This window comes from Chanodichthys erythropterus, chromosome 7 (assembly GCF_024489055.1).
Source record: "Chanodichthys erythropterus isolate Z2021 chromosome 7, ASM2448905v1, whole genome shotgun sequence".
NCBI classification, from domain to species: domain Eukaryota; kingdom Metazoa; phylum Chordata; class Actinopteri; order Cypriniformes; family Xenocyprididae; genus Chanodichthys; species Chanodichthys erythropterus.
This window is the reverse complement of record NC_090227.1, coordinates 27,838,661-27,860,709: the sequence shown is the minus strand read 5'-3', so window position 1 is coordinate 27,860,709 and position 22,049 is coordinate 27,838,661. Positions and strand designations below refer to the sequence as shown.

The 22,049-nt window shown below is 37.7% G+C and overlaps 1 protein-coding gene across 1 annotated transcript in view; it reads right to left on the bottom strand.

Annotated features, from left to right (window-relative positions):
- The window catches only part of pclob (piccolo presynaptic cytomatrix protein b), a 103,163-nt gene extending 95,851 nt beyond the window's left edge, over positions 1 to 7,312 (bottom strand). Inside the window, exon 1 of the mRNA XM_067389386.1 lies at positions 7,140 to 7,312. The gene's annotated coding sequence lies outside the window, so the exon portion shown is untranslated. The remainder of the gene's footprint in view (positions 1 to 7,139) is intronic.
- Between the last annotated feature and the right edge of the window lie 14,737 nt (positions 7,313 to 22,049).

Genomic DNA, 22,049 nt, shown 5'->3' with positions numbered 1-22,049 from the left:
AAGAAATAGTTCACCCAGAAACCAGAGTTCAGAAATGAACTGAGAATGCATTTTAAAATTACAATAATTAACACATTTGATTTGATTTTAAATTGCAGCAGAAAACAGGATGCAGAATTGCAATTCAAATTTAAATTTAAGGAAGAAAAATAACATTTCTTTGAATTTCAGTTTAGTTAACTGTAATTTATAACTTTGAAGACTTTTAAACAAGGCTTTGTTGAGTAAAGTTTTTGAATTTTGAAGGTAGATAGAGTGAGACATCCATCCATCGATCCATCTGTTCACCTACCTACCCATCCATCCATCCATTTATCCATCCATCCATTTATCCATCCATCCATCCATCCATCCATCCATCCATCCATCCATCCATCCATCCATCAATCCGTCCACCTACCTACCTACCTATCCATCCATCCATCCGTCCACCTACCTACCAATCCATCCATCCATCTGTCCACCTACCTACCAATCCATCCATCCATCCATCCATCCATCAGTCCATCCGTCCACCTACCTACCTACCTATCCATCCATCCATCCATCCATCCGTCCAACTACCTACCCATCCATCCATCCATCTGTCCACCTACCTACCCACCCATACATCCATCCATCCGTCCACCTACCTACCTACCTACCCATCCATCCATCCGTCCACCTACCTACCCATCCATCCATCCATCCATCCATCCATCCATCCATCCATCCATCCATCTGTCCACCTACCTTCCTACCTACCCATCCATCCATCCATCCATCCATCCATCCATCCATCCGTCCACCTACCTACCTACCCATCCATCCATCCATCCATCCATCCATCCATCCATCTGTCCACCTACCTTCCTACCCATCCATCCATCCATCCACCTACCCACCCACCTACCCACCCATCCATCCATCCATCCATCCGTCCACATACCCACCCACCCATCCATTCATCCATCCATCCCTCCACCTACCTATCCATCCATCCATCCATCCATCCATCCATCCATCCGTCCGTCCGTCCGTCCGTCCGTCCGTCAATTTAAATTTAATGAAGAAAAATAAAATTTCTTTGAATTTCTGTTTATTTAACTGTAATTTTAACTTGAAGGCTTTTAAACAAGGCTTTGAACAAGTTTTTGAAGTTTGAAGGTACAGTAGATAGAATGAGACATCCATCCATCCATCTGACTACCTACCTACCTACATACCCACCTACCAATCAATCCATCCATCTATCCATCCACCTACTCATCATCCATTCATCCACCTTCTCATCCATCCATCCACCTTCTCATCCATCCATCCGCCTACTCATCCATCCATCCACCTACTCATCCATCCATCCATCCATCCATTTCATCTTTGCCTGAATTATTCCTTTGATCCAATATGATTCCCTACATTAGCATGAGTTTAGTGGTTTGTGTTAAGATAATGCATTTTCATAAATTATATAAAACTGTTTTGAATGAGGTAGGTGGTGAGAGCCAGGAATCGTCTGGAAACATATGCATTGCCAAATTAATTTGGCTCTAATGCAGTAATGTTAACGTAAACAAGAAATTCATCCCATATATCTATTCCGCCACGGGGCAGACAGAATTCTGCCACTGAAATACAGAGATCAAGACAGCCAGAGAGAGAGTCACATTTCCCCAGAGCCTGTTCCTGCGTGTGAGTGTGTGGACGTGAGCGAGTCGTGCATGTCTTCAATCCCCCATGCTTCACTCTCCCACTCGGCTTGCGCGTCATGTGTTGGGGGAGGGAGCGTGTACGTGTGTGTGTAGTGCTGATTATGTGTTGCGTCATGCGTGGGGAAGTGTAAACACTAGGAAGCTGGAAACATTTTTTCCTCTACCACCATTTGTCTGTGTGTGGGTGGGTGGGTGTGTGTCTGTGTGGGTACACATGGCCAGATTGGATGAATATTCCTCTAGACAATGTTACAGCATCATTCACATCCATCTGATTGCTCAGATCTTGCTTTTTCAAAGCTCAAAAGACTGAAAGGGGTTTTCATTTGTTTCATAAGTATATCAAAATCAAATACAAGTAACAACTTTGTCTCTGATATTTCTCTGAACAAAATAGACAAATGAGATAACTGTTAACACATTGAGAGTAAAAAAAAAATAGGAAGAATGAAAGAAGAATAATGAGAAATATTTGAGTTTATATTGAGACTTTTGATTGCAGACTTTGCTCTTGGCAAGGCTGCATTCATTCATTCGTTCATTTATTTATTTATTAAAAAAATCAGGATTCTTTGATTATTATAATTATTTATTTGAAACAGAAATAATTTGTAACATTATATATGTCTTTACTGTCACTTTTGATCAATTTATTACAAACCCGATTCCAAAAAAGTTGGGACACTGTACAAATTGTGAATTAAAAGGAATGCAATAATTTACAAATCTCATAAACTTATATTTTATTCACAATAGAATATAGATAACATATCAAATGTTGAAAGTGAGACATTTGGAAATGTCATGCCAAATATTGGCTCATTTTGGATTTCATGTGAGCTACACATTCCAAAAAAATTGGGACAGGTAACAATAAGAAGCCGTAAAAGTTAAATGTACATATAAGGAACAGCTGGAGGACCAATTTGCAACTTATTAGGTCAATTGGCAACATGATTGGGTATAAAAAGAGCCTCTCAGAGTGGCAGTGTCTCTCAGAAGTCAAGATGGGCAGAGGATCACCAATTCCCCCAATGCTGCGGCAAAAAATAGTGGAGCAATATCAGAAAGGAGTTTCTCAGAGAAAAATTGGAAAGAGTTTGAAGTTTTGAAGAGTTTTGAAACCATACTGGATGCCTGTGATCTTCGGGCCTTAGACGGCACTGCATCACATACAGGAATGCTACTATAATGGAAATCACAACATGAGCTCAGGGCTTCCAGAGAGGCTTCAACATTGTCGGTGAACACAATCCACCGTGCCATTCGCCGTTGCCGGCTAAAACTCTATAGGTCAAAAAAGAAGCCATATCTAAACATGATCCAGAAGCGCAGGTGTTTTCTCTGGGCCAAGGCTCTTTTAAAATGGACTGTGGCAAAGTGAAAAACTGTTCTGTGGTCAGACAAATCAAAATTTGAAGTTCTTTTTGGAAAACTGGGATGCCATGTCATCCCGACTAAAGAGGACAAGGACAACCCAAGTTGTTATGAGCGCTCAGTTCAGAAGCCTGCATCTCTGATGGTATGTGGTTTCATGAGTGCATGTGGCATGGGCAGCTTACACATCTGGAAAGGCACCATCAATGCTGAAAGGTATATCCAAGTTCTAGAACAACATATTCTCCCATCCAGACGTCATCTCTTTCAGGGAAGACCTTGCATTTTCCAACATGACAATGCCAGACCACAAACTGCATCCTGCATACAATTACAACATCATGGCTGCGTAGAAGGATCCGGGTACTGAAATGGCCAGCCTACAGTCCAGATCTTTCACCCATAGAAAACATTTGGCACATCATAAAGAGGAAGATGTGACAGAGAAGACCTAAGACAGTTGAGCAACTAGAAGCCTAAAACTTGAGCAACTTGTCTCCTCAGTCCCCAGACATTTGCAGTCTGTTATAAAAAGAAGAGGGGATGCCACACAGTAGTAAACATGGCCTTGTCCCAACTTTTTTGAGATGTGTTGATGCCATGAAATTTAAAATCAACTTATTTTTCTGTTAAAATGATAAATTTTCTCAGTTTAAACATTTGATATGTCATCTATGTTGTATTCTGAATAAAATATTGAAATTTGAAACTTCCACATCATTGCATTCTGTTTTTATTCACAATTTGTACAGTGTCCCAACTTTTTTGGAATCAGGTTTGTACATCCTTGCTGAATTAAAACATAAACTTCTTTTTTTTTTCTTTTTTTTTTTTATCTTACTGACACCAAACTTTTGATCAGTAGAGCTAAACACAGAGGTGTAAAGGGTACCTGAAAAGCATACTTAAAGTGATAGTTCAACCAAAAATAAAAAATATCCCATAATTTACATAATTTAAGCCATTTTAGGTGTATCTGACTTTCTTCTTCCAGCCAAACACAATCTGAGTTATATTAAAAAATATCCTGGCTCTTCCCAGCTTTGCAATGGGATTGAATGGCAGCCAAGTTTTTGAAGTTCCTAAAAGCGCATCCATCCATCATAAACTCCAGTGGTTTAATAAATTCCTTCTGAAGCGAAGCAATTAATTTTTTTAAGAAAAATATCCATATTTAAAACTTTATAAACTATAATCATTAGCTTCCGGCAACGGCTGTACGCGTGTTTAGTTCCAGCGGAGGAGTGACCTCTGACCAGACGCATGACGCATTGACAAATACAGAGTGCAGAGGATAGAGCAAAACAAAACACCAGTCACAAATTAGAAGTCTAAAATGAGAATTATGTCATACGTTGGGTCAGAGGTCACTCTTCCACCGGAACGCCACTTGCGCACAGCCGTTACCGGAAGCCAATGATTAGTGTTTATAAATTTTAAAATATGGATATGTTTCTTACAAAAACCCATCGCTTTACTTCAAAAGCATTAATTAACCCACTGGAGTCATATGGATTACATTTATGATTACGTTCACTCTGATTGTGTTTGGCTGAAAGAAGAAAGACATATACACCTAGGATGGCTTGAGGGTGAGTAAATTATGAAATAATTTTCATTTTTGGCTGAATATAAGTAAATATAAAGATGCCTAAGAGTGAAAATGACTTTACCACAAGTCACCAATTCCAATTCCACTTGAGTACAAGTCTTAAATACTGTTAAAATCAGATACTCTAACTAGAGAGGCAGGCATGGCATCTTACACACACACAAGCCATTGACACATGCTGCTATGCTTAGTGGCACATTCAGTGGCACATCCGGTTGTCATTGGCATGTGCCAGTGGATAGAGGCATCATGTGCCGATGGATTGTATCATGTGCTACTGACATTGTCGGGGAGCATGTCGCCGTATGTCAGGGAGCATGTAACATGCCGATTTCTCCTGTGCATTACGTAGACATTGTAACATACGCACTGAATGGCAGAGCAACATTTAATTAATAATAAGTTGCTTTCAAACATATGGTTTAATACATCCCAGAGTTAACTGTTACAACAACCATTAGAATTATCCATATTTAATATCTGCCTCGTGGCCCGCTGTATGTGTTTATATTTATTATAATAACTTTCCTTTTTTTATATAATGTTTACAATGTGTTCAAATACATATTATAAATACACAGTTGTTTTGATAACCCAACACATCTATTTGCTTAGGATTGACAGCTCAGCTGTGTCATTTGGAATTCTAAAATAATACAGACACTATTTAGACTAAAAAAGTGAAACCAGCAGGGGTATGCGCCACCATAAATTGACACTTACCAGTCAGGTATTTCATGTTGTAAACTACCATGAGAAAATACCACAAACAAACCATTATAAAGTGACACCTGCCATTCTGAAATGCATTGTGAAAACTGGCACCAACCATTCAGAAGAGCTGAATACCGGCTCTTCAGAGTAATTTAGTTCTAGTTCTGCTGTAGATACAGTATTATAATAAACTGGATGTCTATTATAATGTGGCTACAGCAAGTTAAATATTAATAGTAAATATATATATATATATATATATATATATATATATATATATATATATATATATATATATATATATATATATATTTTTTTTTTTTTTTTTTTTTAAAGACTTTGTGTCACAATTACATCAGTATAGCTGTTCAACTCATCTGTCAGTCACTACTAGAAGAGCCACAACATACAGCAACATGTTCCACAACATTGTCAACGGCACATGACACAATCCATCGGCACATCACAAGCTTTAGTGGCACATGTCACTATCCACTGGCACATGCCAGTGAACATGCCAGATGTGCCACCGGATGTGCCACTAAGCAAAGCGGCATGTGCCAAACACTTCTGTAATGGATTAAAGAGTGCATCTGCTTATTCAAAAATGTAGTCAAGTAGAGAGTTGCTAATATCTTTGATACTCAGTCAGAGTGAAAATTAGCCAAAAAGATACTTAAGTAGGCTAACTATTTAGCCTATACATTTACTTAAATACTTTACACCATATACAGCTATGGAAAAAATTAAGAGACCACTCCAAGTTAAGAAATCAATGTTAAGTGGTCTCTTAATTTTTTCCATAGCTGTATCACACTATAAAACTGCGCTTTTGTATTTATGTAGTAGAAGATCATTAGGAGGTCCTTAAAAAATCTATCATTTTATTGGTTGGTTAAAGCTTGCCTCTGGACAATGTATACTCTTTTGTTTTTGTTTGTCTGCATGTATATTTGTTTGATTGATGTCTGGGGATGTAAAAGCAACTCTTTGCTCCTGTTTTCGGTAAGCTCTGCTGCTTCACTGGGCCTGACATGTTATTCCATCAAGCATGCCTAAACCTTTTGACATTTTTCATGTCCTGAAACAATCTTTCTCTCTTTCAGCCTCTTTAAGTGTATATAAGTGTAGATATGGAAAAGGATGCAAGCATGTGTTAACACTACTAAAAATATACATGTACAAAAACACGAGGACACAAACAGATGGACAAGCTAAACAGAAGATGACGCTGACAAATACACATTCACATGGGAACTCATCACACAAGGTTTTGTATATTCTTGCTTTGCTCAGCAGTATTTATTCATGTAATATAAGTATATTTGAAGCTCACGTGCTGGTATTATTAAATGGATTTTATAATCTACAATAATCTACACTTACACAAAAGGCAAACATGCACTCTGCATGTGGAGTACAGCAGAGGGTCATGCTGTAATCAATACTGTAACTTGATCACACACTGTTCGCCAGTTTCATTAAATTTAAATATCTGGCGCAGAGAGGAAAAAGATGGACTGGGTTGTCCAGCAAGAAAAAAATAGCTTGACAGCTAGTTCACACTGGTCAACAAACCCCCATCCTCAATCATAACATCATTTCATATCTGCAAGCCAAGCGTTATGTAGCTAGCATGTATGAAAGTGTATGGTTACACTGTTTAATATATAATCTTGGAGCCAATAACGTGTCAAAATTCTATATTATTGAAAATAAAAAAATACATGATTGCAACCACTTACCTAATTTTAGCCCCAACAAATGAAGGTTGAACGCATACAAATAACTCAAGTCCAGTGTGTTTAATGGCGTTAAGCTGTGTGAATTCCCTTAAAAAGCTGTAAATCCACAGTACATCAGCGTCTCCCCTTGTCATCCATGTTCACAGGCTGCCACTGCACTGCCACCACTAACTCTGATTTTCCCCACCACTGACCATTATCAACTATCAGCCTAAAAATACTCTTAAAGATACAGCATCTCTCTCTCTCTCTATCCTCGTGCTCTTTAGACACCCTTCCAGCTGACTAGGGACTGCCCTAATCTCCTCCTGCTCATATGGACCAATCAGGAGCAGACAGGAAATCAGTAGTGATGTGTAGTGAGAGAGCATCAGAGAGAGAGAGAGAGAGAGAGAAATAGGCAGCTGTGGATAATAGATATAGAGGGAGCATAGACAAAAATCAGCAGGAGATTATGTGCTTAAAAGATCCTGCCCGATATAGGAAGGTTTTAAGGATGGCGTGGGTGTGTTTTTACCATTACTGGTTATGTTACAGAAAGCACTATAAACTGCAGCTACATATAGTGTATATATCATACAGTTTTGTATTATATTAAATTATATATTATATCATATTATATTCAAATTGAAGGATGGATGGATGGATGGATGGATGGATGGATGGATGGATGGATGGATGGATGGATGGATGGATGGATGGATGGATGGATGGATGGAACGATGGATGGATGGATGGATGGATGGATGGATGGATGGATGGATGGATGGATGGATGGATGGATGGATGGAACGATGGATGGATGGATGGAATGATGAATAGATGGATAGAACAATGGATGGATGGATGATCTAAACAAATCAATTAAAAAACGCTATAATGCCAGCCATTCTCTTGCATTACTTCAGAAAATAGTACAATTTAATCACTGCCATTGGGACAAACAATTTTTTTATACGTGTTTCTTCTGTTCAAAAATACTGTCAAAATACTTAAAGTATGTGGAGCAGTTAGATAGAAGTTTGTTCAAGGGTTTGTTCAAATCCCTAAATCTGTGTATGAGCAATAGTAATAGTGATGCTATGGCTGCTGGACAAACATCATCATGTCTCACGCAGTGACTTAAAGGGATAGTTCACCCAAAAATGAAAATTTGATGTTTATCTGCTTACCCCCAGGGCATCCAAGATGTAGGTGACTTTGTTTCTTCAGTAGAACTCAAATGATGATTTTTAACTCCAACCGTCGTGGTCTGTCAGCCGAATAATGCGTGTAAATGTGAAGAGTCGGGAAAAAAAACACGACAGATAAATCCAAATTAAACCCTGAGGCTTGTGGCGACACTGATGTCCTAAGACACGAAACAATCGGTTTGTGCAAGAAACATAACAGTATTTATATCATTTTTTACCTCTAAAACACCACTATGTCCAACTGCCCTACAAATCTGGTTACTGAGGTCTGATCGCGCTCTGACAACGGAAGTGATGTCTCGCACTCATTAAAGCAAAGCACGAGACATCAGTTCTGTCATCAGAACGCGTTTTTTGACCTCACTAACCAGATGCTGAACGCAGTTGGACATAGTGGTGTTTTAGAGGTAAACAATGATATAAATGCTGTTCGGTTTCTCGCACAAACCAATCGTTTCGTGTCTTAGGACATCAATGTGTCGTCACGAGCCGCAGGGTTTAATTTGGATTTGTCTGTCGTGTTTTTTTGACTCTTATAGATGGAGTTCCTATTGACACGCATTATACGGCTGACAGAAAGCAACGGTTGGAGTTAAAAATCTTCATTTTTGTTCTACTGAATAAACAAAGTCACCTACATCTTGGATGCCCTTGGGGTAAGCAGATAAACAGCATTTTCATTTTTGGGTGAACTATCCCTTTAAGTAAATATTTTAAGGATGCATAGTTTTAACTCTCTCTTTTTTGTACAGCTACTGTACATGCACCATTGACATTCTCTTTGAATAAATGAATGAGATTAATCACAGCGCGAGAGGATGGTTAAACCATGAAGGACTGACTGACATGGTTTGTTGATGAGTTCTGAGGTGAGATGCTTACCCAAGCTGCATCCTCCTGCCACATGCTGTCCTTGATGGAGTAACGCAATAGCAAGGTCTAGACACTAAGCACTGTATAATTGACGAAGTGTAAAACAAGATGGGCATAAAACCTACCTCAAAAGTCTTGCCATCGACTCTCAATGTTGTTTTAATGAGTCACACTCTCTCCAGACCTCAGGCATATCATTTAGTAAATGTTTGCTTTTGGGAACAAGGTGGATACAGACCCCAACATGTCTTCAAGCTGAAAGCAAACATTTAGAGGCCATCTGCTGTGCACCATCACTTGACATTTGAATGATCCAATTTATGGTTACAAATTAAAAGTTATTGGGATTTCATTATATATATTTTTTTTTCCTGATATGCAATTGCAATGATAGTCAAGTGAGTTTTAGATATAGTGAGCTTTTTTGCAACAAAATTCTCTCATGATCATTTTACACTCTTTTGTTGACCATTAGAATTAAATAGGATGTTTTTTTCTACTGTTCCTTTAAGACTATGTGAATACTGTCTTTGCTTGTGAAATGAGTAATAGTGCATACTTGCAGGTTGTGGGTTTGTTGTTGAGTACAGTGTAGTTGGTGCACTCCATCTTTAAGGGATATTTCACCCAAAAATGAAAATTACCCCATGATTTACTCACCCTCAAGCCATCCAAGGTATATGACTTTGATTTTTGATATATTTAAAAAATATCCTGGCTCTACCAAGCTATATATTGGCAGTGAATGCAGGGCCTGGTTTTGAAGCCAAACAAAAAGTGCATTCATCCATCGTAAAAAGACTCCACACGGCTCTGGGGGGTAATAAAGGCCTTCTGAAGTGAATTGATGGGTTTTTTGTAAGAAAATATCCATATTTAAAACTTTATAATCTAAAATAGCTAGCTTCCAACAGACGACTGTACACATCATATGATGTAGGATGTAGGAGCAGTGTAAGCTTAGACGCCTCTCCTGATTTAAACAAATAGGGCAGTACAACAAACTCAAGCTCCTCTTCTCTTATATCGAAATCCTCCATTTCTTTTTAAAAGTTCTCATTTTAGACTTCTAATTCGTGTTTTGTTTTGCTCTATCCTCTGCGATTCCGCATTCGTCAATATGCGGTTCACTCAAAAATGAAAATTATGTCATTAATTACTCACCCTCATGTCATTCCACACCCGCAAGACTTCAGAACACAAATAAATATATTTTTTAAGAAATCTGAGAAAATCTGTATCTGACTCATCCATAGACAGCAATTTAACCACCACTTTCAAGGTCCAGAAATGTACTAAATACATCATTAAAGTAGCCGACATGACTGCAGTGGTTCAACCTTAATTTTACGTAGCGATGAGAATACTTTTGTGCGAAAAAAAACAAAAAAAACCCAACTTTATTCAACAATATCTTCTCTTTGGTTTCATTCTCATACACTGTTTACGTTAAAGGGATAGTTGACCCAAAAATGAAAATTTGATGTTTATCCGCTCACCCCCAGGGCATCCAAGATGTAGGTGACTTTGTTTCTTCAGTAGAACACAAATGATGATTTTTAACTCCAACCGTTGCAGTCTGTCAGTCGTATAATGCATGTCAATGGTAACAAAATCTATGAGAGTAAAAAAAACATGCACAGACAAATCCAAATTAAACCCTGCTGCTTGTGACGACACATTGATGTCCTAAGACACGAAACGATCGGTTTGTGCAAGAAACCGAACAGTATTTATATAATTTTTACCTCTAAAACACCACTATGTCCAACTGCCTTGAGCGTGCCCACGGCATCCGGTGCGTGAGGTGTGTACGCGCTCTGGCGTAGTTTACGCAAGCGTCGGAAGTGATCTCTCACACGTATATATCACTCATTGTTTACCCAGTGCATAAACATTGTAGTTACGACGGCTAATCAAAATGGTACTTACTTGCGCTTATCCGAATTGTTCAAACCAACTTAAAACTAAAAGATTACTTTCTCTACATTTACATTTCTCTACATAAATACTGTTCAGTTTCTCGCATATTGATCATTTCGTGTCTTAGGACATCAATGTGTCGTCATGAGCCACAGGGTTTAATTTGGATTTGTCTGTGCATGTTTTTTTTACTCTCATAGATTTTGTTACCATTGACATGCATTATATGATGGACAGACTCCAACGGTTAGAATTAAAAATCATCATTTGTGTTCTACTGAAGAAATAAAGTCACCTACATCTTGAATGCGCTGGGAGTAAGCAGATAAACATCAAATTTTCATTTTTGGGTGAACTATCCCTTTAAGCGCTTCCGGGTTCTATCTTAGAATGCCGGCTTGGGTGAATTAACAGTTTAATTCATGCATTGGGTCAGGGGTTACTCTTCCAACACAAATCAATGCGGACGGCCATTTTCTGGAAGCTATTTATTATAGTTAATAAAGTTTGAAATGAGACTGACATGATCAAGGACATCACATAATAATAATAAACAATCCAAACTTCCCTATATTTGAATCCTTCAAATTGATACTTGTATTTCAATTGATTTACATCCTGGAATAGGAGGATATCTACTACTTCTAGTTTTAATTTATGCTGCTCTGAATAGGCTTTGTTGCTGCCTAAATATGGGCTATCAAGTGTTTATGTATTCACATGATATTTGCTTTGCCGTAAACTGTATTTTTGGACTTGAGTGGAATTTCTCCGCTCTAAAAACATGCTATTATTTATCATATTTTAAAGGCATTTAAACTGCACATATGATGTTCAAAAAAAAAATTGCAAAGTATTTTTTAGTGGTGCAGTACTGAGATGTTGCTTAGAAGTTCATGATTGTTCTCTCTCTATGATTTGGAATAACAAAGGCAGGTGCGTAATGACACTCTTCCCAGCATATGGAGTGCCGGGTTAACATCTGCACTGTTGAATGCTTTTATGTGACAGACTGACAACTGCAGCCAAAACAAAGAACGAATAGGTGAACATTTCGCCTTTACTCATGCTGGATTCAAAGTTACCTATCTAACTTCAAAAGAAAAATGCATATTTGCCTCTTCAATGAGCATGTGTCTTGATACGTGTAATAACTATCAAACACGATCATGTTTCTTGAAAGTTTTGCGAGATTCAGAGTGAAATTTCCAGTGAGTGAAAATATTTTACCTCCTTACTTTAAATCCAACCGACAGGATTAACAAAAGCAAGTGCAAAATAAAAATGCATTTGCTAAAGTAACCATGCCATTTTAGCTTGCTTCTACAAGTCTTTGACTATATCAGAAAAGCCATTCATATAGAGCTAGTTTAAGTGATGGAAATATCAAAATGTATTAGTTTACAAATGATGTGCTATGGTAAAAGCGTTTCAAGCTCAGGACATAGTATTGTGCAAGGAACCACACAAAAATAAGTCTTTCTTAATTGATAATCTGCCCCTGCAATCATAATTGTGAAAGGAATACAAATTGTTGGTATTTTACTGCTGTTAATTTCACGTGGAAACGGCAGTTAATTGTATGTATAGGTACTTTTTTGTGGAGTTTTGCAAAAATGCAGATGAGCCTAGGTTGCTAATGAAATTCCTTGGCCTTCTCGTCACAACTCAAAGCAACTGAACTCTATGACCTTGAGTTTCATGTCCGGGTTGTTGTGGAAGGGAACACAGAAGAAAAATAGCATCACTTTTCAGGTGTAACTTTCATGACCAGGAGTGAAGTTATACTTCAATATCACCTTCACTGGCTCTGCATGCCCACAGGGGTGTAAAGTTAGGGAGGTTACTGTTCTCCAGTGCTACACTGAGAGATCGAGTCTCTTCTCAAATATTTATAGGCTGTCACTGCCACACAGCTGTTGCCGCTGCTACTGCCCAAACACACGCTAGCTGGCCTGTGGTCAATGAGAGTCTGCCTGTCAGTCACAACACTGATGCTATCACATAAAAATATACATTACCTTTGTCACTTCAGCAGGTTTCCGAGGGACAAAGTCTGTATGAATGACGTGTGTTGAGTTAGCTGAAAAGGGCACCTGTTAAAAAGGAAATTAATGCAATGAGAATAGTGGCTTCTACGATTCAACTGTCAGAGGATGTGATGTAAGATTGCAATGAACCATATTTTCTAACACATAATACAGCCTCTCATGTTATATGACTGAAGCTGAAGTAATGAGACACTCTGTCTCTGCACAAACTCATTTTTGCTCAGGCCGCACACATCTTAGCCAAACGCTTTTCATCACTTGTATCACTTGATATCCGACACTCACGGTTTAAAGCTTTAGAGTTTGAGCTGACCAACTGGGGGGTTATAAGAGATGATGTAAAAACACAGTGGGTCTCGTTCTCTTACTGTGAGCCCAAATATATTTATGTATTAAACCTGTGTGCATTCATTTCCATGCAGAAATCATGAGTCATCAATTATTTGTTCTACGTTTATGACTAAGAAGAAATTTAAATACATAAAGTATAACATAAAATGCTTTTTTATTTTATATTTATATATTCATACATATTATATATATTATAGTTTCTTTATATATATATATATATATATATATATATATATATTTAAAATGTTATATATATATATATATAATTTATTTATTTTGTAATTGTGATATATTTATATATTTTTTATTTATTTATGTTCATTAAGGCAGCATTTATTTGATCAAAAATACAAAGTTCTGTGATGAAACTCTAGATGGCACAGGCTGATAGGTCCAATCACATCATTCTCTATAGGGCACAGCTGATTGGTTCCTGCTGTATCAGTAGCCAATGAGCTTGCTGCTCAACATTCATATATATATATATATATATATATATATATATACACTACCGCTCAAAGGTTTGGGATCAGTAAGATTTTTAATGTTTTTAAAAGAAGTTTTGTCTGCTCACAAGGCTTAATTTATTTAATTAAAAATACAGTAAAAACAGTAATATTGTGAAATATTATTACAATTTAAAATAACTGTTTTGTATTTGAATATATTTTACAAAGTAATTTATTCTTGTGTTGGCAAAGCTGAATTTTCAGCATCGTTAGCCTACTCCAGTCTTCAGTGTCACATGATCCTTCAGAAATCATTCAAATATGATGATTAGTTCCTCAAGAAATATTTGTTATTATTATTAATGTTGAAAACAGTTGTGTACTTTTTTTTCAGGATTCCTTGATGAATAGAAAGTTCAAAAAAGAAGAGCATTTATCTAAAATTCAAAGCTTTTGTAACATTTTACACTACCGTTCAAAAGTTTGGGGTCAGTAAGAATTTTTTATTTATTTATTTTTTTTTTTTAAAGAAATTAATACTTTTATTCAGCAAGGATGCATTAAATCCATCAAAAGTGACAGTAAAGACATTTATAATGTTACAAAAGATTAGATTTCAAATAAACACTGTTCTTTTGAACTTTCTATTCATCAAAGACTCCTGAAAAAAAATATTGTACACAAATATTTTGAACAATTGTACACAATAAATGTTTCTTGAGCAGCAAATTGACATATTAGAATGATTTCTGAAGGATCATGTGACACTGAAGACTGGAGTAATGATGCTGAAATCATTTTGCTGAATGCTGAATTTTAAAATATTTTCAAATAGAAAAGTCATTTTAAATTGTAATAATATTTCACAATATTACTGTTTTTACTGTATTTTTAATTAAACAAATGTACCCTTGGTGAGCAGACGAAACTTCTTTTAAAAACATTAAAAATCTTACCGATCCCAAACTTTTGAGCGGTAGTGTATATATATAATTTTGAATATTATTATTTTATTTCCATTTTGTATACATGCAAGATTACAGAGCCAAACTGAAGATGCAGGCATACTTCTTTTGAAAAAAAAAATTAAAGAGAAAAAAAATTCAGCACACCTAAGGATACTTGTCAACATTATTAGAACATGAGACCCAGTGTCTTGGTGACAAAGTCCAATTTCAGCTGTAATTGTGATTTATGACGTGATGTGTTGAGGTGTACAAGCCATGCAGATCTACATGTCAATTCTATTGATTTAAAAATAAATACTTCCTGCGGTGTGTCTTCTTGTATATTTTGAGCTGTCAGCATGTGTTTGCATGCCCGAGTAACAGATGTTATGTTTTTACAGAGCAAAGGTCTTGATTATGTAATGTGCGTATTCGAGTATGTGAGATTACAGAGCGGAAATGAAGACATGAATATCCACATCGAGGGTTATAACTCTGAGATTAAACATTCCATCCTGACAGCAGTTGGTTAAGCTCTTCCTATTGTACAGAGTGTAACAGGACAGGGGTCCTGTATTGTAGACAGTCGAGGTACACAATTTGAGATGTCCTAGAGGACGCCATTTAATCCTGCAAGTGCAAATGTGTTGGGTTTTGTCCCATCATATTTTGGGTTTTGGGTTTGTCCCATCATATTTTAAATATCAATATTTCAGGACTCACTTTTTTTTTTTTTTTTTTTTTTACATAATTTAGTTTTGGCCCCTCTTATGTCAGAAATGACCTTTATGTTCTTTCTCCCTTTGGCATTAAAGCCCTGGAACGCTCTGGACTCAATGTCAATGTCGCAATGTTCTCAACAATGACATACTGTATATGGGTTGTCAGATCTACAGGACAAAGATAATCAAATCAAAACTAGTCCAAAATTAAAACTCAAAATACCACTTACAAAGCAAACACAAAGTTATTTGATACAGGGGCGTAAATTTCATCTGACAGTAGGGGGGGGACAATAAACATAAAATTTATTAAAGGTACAATTTGTAAAATTTTTGCAGTAAAATATCCAAAAACCACTAGGCTAGTGTTATATATTTTGTCCAGCTGATTACTAACAATATCTCTAATGTTTTCAACTACTTGTAAATCATGAGAAAATTCCCATTCTAAACAGTGACACGGGGCAGTGCAGTCGCCTTTCAATGACGCAGTTACCTTTGTTACCGCCTTTACTGACGTAGAAACCACATGACAACAGTGCCGTGGACAAATGCGGAAGTAGAGTCTAGCGTCCAGCCAACCAATAGCTTGCTTCAAGCAGTTCCTTATTTACTTCTTGCACGTTTTATGGTGGATTGTGTTAATTATTTATGGAACATAATTACTGTTTACCATCTGCCGCTGGTTCTGTCGACAAGGACAGCTCCCGTAAACTCATGACCGGAAAAGCGGAAGCGGCGCCGGCGACTGTGTCATAATAAAAGTCCGGCTGCTCGTGAGGCGTGTGTTGATCAATCGCTCCAGCTCCTCGTTCAGCTCCCACAACACTCGGTCCTGCTCTGCTTCATACTACAGTAACGTTAATAATCGCATCCACGAACATGAGTTCTTCCAGACTCCAATCCCTATTCTTTTGCACCGTCCGTTGAGATGGAGACCACATGTCCCAAGGTTCCACTCTAAAACTTTACGTCATCAAACTACGCCTTTGTTTTGAATAGGCTTCTAGCGACCTCTAGCGGAAAAAAATATCACAAATTGTACCTTTAAGAGCAATTTTTGAAGGGGACACAAATAACACAGCCAAAATTTTACTTATAAGGAATATATGTAATGTTACACAGAAGAAAACCTACTATTATTAGTATAGCATGGAGTCTGCCATTATGCTCATTGTTTCTCTTTGGTTCAATGAAAAAAAACTGACTAAATTGGCCAAAATATTCTTCAAAATCTTATATATACATATATATATAGATATATATATATATATATATATATATATATATATATATATATATATATATTATATATTATTTTATTTTTTTAGGTTGTTTACAACCAAGTCACCAAAATAAGATGAATACCAAAGTCCCTTTTAGTTTTTGTGAATACACACTGAGCATAACCGAACACACAACAGAAAATATATTAGCCTTATTACAGTTGACATATTCTTTTTACAGTGTTAATTGTTGTTGGTGTGGGTGACTTATAATATCCAACAAGCTATGTAAACAAGCTAGGTAACATTACAATCGCTAAAGTAGCGGACTCACGGGGGGGTGGGGGGGGATAGAGAAAATAATCACTTCATCCGATGTTTTTGAATAAAATAGCCTTGACAGCCGACTTACTGGAACTAATCTGTCTGTAAAACTGTTCTCTCCCGCCGGCGCCGCCGGACTTCTACAGAATCTACACACACGCGAGTGTGACGTGCGCGGTGGACCAAACCACTGTGAGGCAAGGGAGGGGTGACTCAAAATGTTTCTAAACTTAAAACGCCCGTTTGCGTTTGTATTGCTTCACTACTTACATAATTATTTTAAGTTTATATAATTTATGTACAATACTTAGCGTGGTTATTAATTATTATTTTTTTTTATGGGGGGGGGGGGGGGCAGCACTCAGATGGGGGGGTCCTGACCCCCCAGTCCCCCCCGCGATTTACGCCCCTGTATTTGATTAAAGTAGCTGTCTTAGAAGACATGAATAAAAACTGAACCCGAAAAAACAATATCATTACTGCCAAGCATCTTGTCATGTCAAACGCCCAACCTTTGAAAAAAATCAGGCCATGGCATACTTTAAAAGTAGCCTATAATTCTGTGGGAAAACCTCAGACTTGGCAACACTGCATCGCATGACCCACTAAACACACTGCATTACACTTTCTCCATGGATGTCCTAGAGGAATCTGTATTCGGCCCCTTAATATTCTGTCCACCAAATTATTTAGTTCTCTCAAATGCATGTATTAATTTTTCTTTGCTCTGCTGACAGCATGCAACTGTACTCAAATAAACCAGTTTTATCTCCATCTTTATGAGGTCAGTCTGTCTCTATGACATATATAATGCATAAAAAAATTCTGTATGGAAAGAATTTTAGCATTCTTTTTGCCACATTAAGGTTTGGTAGTACATGATTTGTATCCATAATAAATGTACAATTTACATTCCTCTCTTTTTCTTCAATGCTGATGAATACTCAACTGGTCATCTGCTTTTCATTTCCATCTCTTCTGTCTCTTTTGGTGCCACTACCTCTCCTCTCTATCTCTCTGAGTCAGTGTCTGCGTGCGTGCTCACGCTGAGTTGTAGTGGGTGAAGTTTCACACAGGCTGATGAATTGTGGGTATTACTTCCACTCCCTCGCTGTCCTCCTCCATAACTGTGCTCCCGGCAATGTGAGTAAAGCGGAGCCTTGACTGTGTAAGCATGGAGTGTGTTTGCTTGCCTGTATGTGATATATTGTGCTGTGCTCTGCAGAGCAGGGACTGATGGCTATTCCATGTGACCTCTGTTCTTAAAAACGACAACAGCAGCTACTGCTTTCCTGAAAAATAGAACACTTTCTGGGTTACCCTAATGCAATTTTCTGTCTTCAGTTAACAAGTAAATATAAAGAACATGTTCAGGCTATGTTTCACCTCCCCCCAAAAAACAAAGCATTATCATGAACACTTTTTTAATGACAATTTCATAATACACCACCATTGTAAATTTTTGGGTCAATAAGTATGGCAAGCAGGGCGGGGCCAAGAGCCATGGGAACAGAGCAAGGCCGGTGGCATGAGTGATCATGAGCATCACCTGCACGGTACACCGGATACGAGTCCCACGTAGTGGCTACACAGCAAAATCTCCAGAGTTAAATCAGCTCAGCTCAGAGTACATATGGTCCCTCTCTAAATACTGGTAAAATAATACTGAAGCAGAGTTAAAGTTAAAGAGATAATTAAACAATGAATCAAGTGATGATTGTGCATTAGTGATGAACACCTGCTGTTAACAAGCAGAATCACTGAAGAAAAGAGAAACACAAGAACTACAACTGACTTCAGTCACAGCCTTATTAATTGCTTAATTATCTCATTCACTATTTAGAGATGTACCATATGTACTCTGAGCAGAGTTGATTTAACTCTCTGGATTTTACTGTGTATGGAATGATAAAAGGAGGACTGATGACAGTGAAGGAGAGAGAGGACCAGGCCTGAACTTTACGTTGTGTTTTGTTTATGTTTGTGACTGCCGTCCATGAGGGCCTGCCACTTTACTTTCTTTTTAGTAGAGTTTGTTTAGAGTTTTGTAGAGTTTGCTAGTTCCTGCCTCCTTCCCTGAACTTGAACCTCATTACAGTAATATTTTATTTTTTGAAAAAAGTCTCTTATGTTCCGCGAGGCAGCATTTATTTGATAAAAAAATACTAAGTTCTATCATGAAACTCTAGATGGCACAGGCTGATAGGTCCTTAAGTCAATCTGCTTGCAATCCCGTCATTCTCTATAGGGTACAGCTGATTGATTCTTGCTGTATCAGTAGCCAACGAGCTCGCTGCTTAAATTTCAACAGCTGGTCAGCATTTGCTAGCAGTTGCAGTGTGCTTTCAGAAACTCTCCATCTTCCCCAGCTCCACCTGCTTAGATCTTCTATGGGTAATTCATGTTTGCATATTTTACTTGCTTACAACAGCATGTTTTGTATGTATTGCCAGTAGCAAGTCCCATACTTGCTCTGCAGTAGCAGCAATAACCAACAGCAGCAGCAGCATCGACATCATCATATCCATTAATATGCCAAACACTCAGAGAGTTGTCATGACAGAAATGCAGTTATATTGATATTATGGTGAAATATTAAAATTCAAAATAACTATTGAAGATGCCTTCATTTACACCGACAATTCTTGCTGTTAAATTCGTGAGAAACTGATTCAGGATTTATCGTGAACAAAGTTGCAATGTTTGGAAAATCTGCTTTTTAATGGATGCTGGGAAATCAGCCTGGGGTTTTAGATAACGTTTGCTCAGCCTCCTTTGGCGTCATTCTGAAGTCAGAGACAAGTGTTTATTTGAGAGCTGATGAACTTTGATAAAGAACAGTGGGACTAAGCTGTGCTCTGTGATGATATCGGCGCCGGAGCATCACATGAAAGCCTTTCAAAGGATTTAACATGTCTGAGAGTGCCAGAGTAAAGCTGAAAGAGAATGTCAGCAAAGATTACAAATAATTATTACTACTTACATTGTGTTTGATGGATAATTAAAATGGTAACTCACCAGGTACAGTAATTGAATTTAGTTAAAACTGCAGTCTGCTCTCTTTGATGCATACATTAATAGTATTTTACATTTATGGTTTCTCATTTTTATCTTTAAATGATTAGTTCACCCAAACATATAAATTCAGTCACTTACTGACCTCTAAAATGTATCACATCAAACTTCACTGGTTTTTGAGAGCTACAATGGAAGGCAACATTAATGAGTAACCCTTTATATTGCCATGTCAACTTTTCATGGTCCAATCAATTCCTAATGGATAAAATCAAGTCTCTGAATATCCTGAAAAGTACATCAAATCATAAAAGCAAGATTAATTGAAAACATAATTCATGTTAAATGACTTAATTGCTCTTCAAAATCACAGGTGATGAGTAAAAGGTCACATGCAGAAATGAAAGGTGTTTGGTAACCATGCTGAATATTAGGAGGATAACTGTGTGTTAAGAAGAGATAAGACACCTCCACAAAACGCTTTTGCACCGTCAACGGAAGCCTTTCATCCGCAATCACACCACATTCACACACTTTTTCAGGAATCTTTTATAAAAAGATGTCTGTGGGCGAGGTGAGTAAAGCTAAAGACAGGAAGCCGGCTGTGAGAGGTGTTCTTCTCATGAGACGAATGAGTTCAATAAAACTTGCTCTGAATGAAACTGAGCTTACATCACTGCTTATGAGCGTGTCACAAGTTTTCCTTTCAAGAGACTAAAATTAGCCTAAATCTACACCAACAGAATGAAAAGAAGTGCTCAGTAAGAAAAGAAGAACTAATGTATCTTCAGGAAATTATCCAGATAACGTTCAGCTTCAGCACCTCCTTTGTATTTTCAAATTCTGGTGCTGTTTAAAGACAAACTGACCATCGGGTCATAAGGTTCTGGCAATTAATTGTGTTAAAATGAATGAAAGACATAATGACTACCCGTTTATAAAAGTGCTACAACTGGGATATAAGATTTTGTTAGGTAGTGCCAAGGAAGAGGAGGAGCAAGGATCCAAATGAAGCGTAGTTTGTTCAAAATACATAAAGATAATCCAAACAGGGAACAGATACATAATCCAAACAGGGAATGAGAATGTGACAGTTTTACAAAATATGCAAAGACAACGACTGACCAAGACACGGAGCCATAAATAGGCAGCAAAGCTTACAAGATAACAAGGAAACAAGAAACACCTGGGGATAAAATCAAGGGAACCAATGAAAAACAAAAGGGGCTTAAGGTGGAGCATGGGACCACCAGGGCAGAGCAACGAGCCAGGTCGGACCTGATAGAGCAGGGAGCCAAGGTGGAACAGATGGAAATGGAGACCACCAAGGCCGGGGCAGATGGAGAAGGTGACCACCAAGGTGGAGCAGGCAGATCAGGGGACCACCAAGGAGGAGCAGGCATAGACAAAGACCAACATGGTGGAGCAGAAGACCTTCAAGGCAGAGCAGACGGAGCCAAACCCCACCACAGTGGAGCAGAAGAACTCCAGGGTGGAGCAGACGGAGCTGAAGAACACCATTGAGAGCAGAAGTCCTTCAGGGTGAAGCAGATGGAGCCAAATACCTCTGGGGATCAGGAGGATGTGGCGCAGCAGAGAATTAGACTTAGCCTTCATGGCCATGACCAAAGTCCCTTTAGGACAAGTCATTTCGCTCGGCGGCCATCTTTGAAATGCCTCTCGGGCATGCAAGTGCAGCTCCTATCTCTTTAAATGGGGAAACAAAAAATTCTCCGAAGCTGTTTGCCAAGCTTTCGATTAAATTTCATATTTAAAATCACCAATGAAATCTGAGAACAATTGTCTCATAAATATTGTTTCTACACACTCAAATCA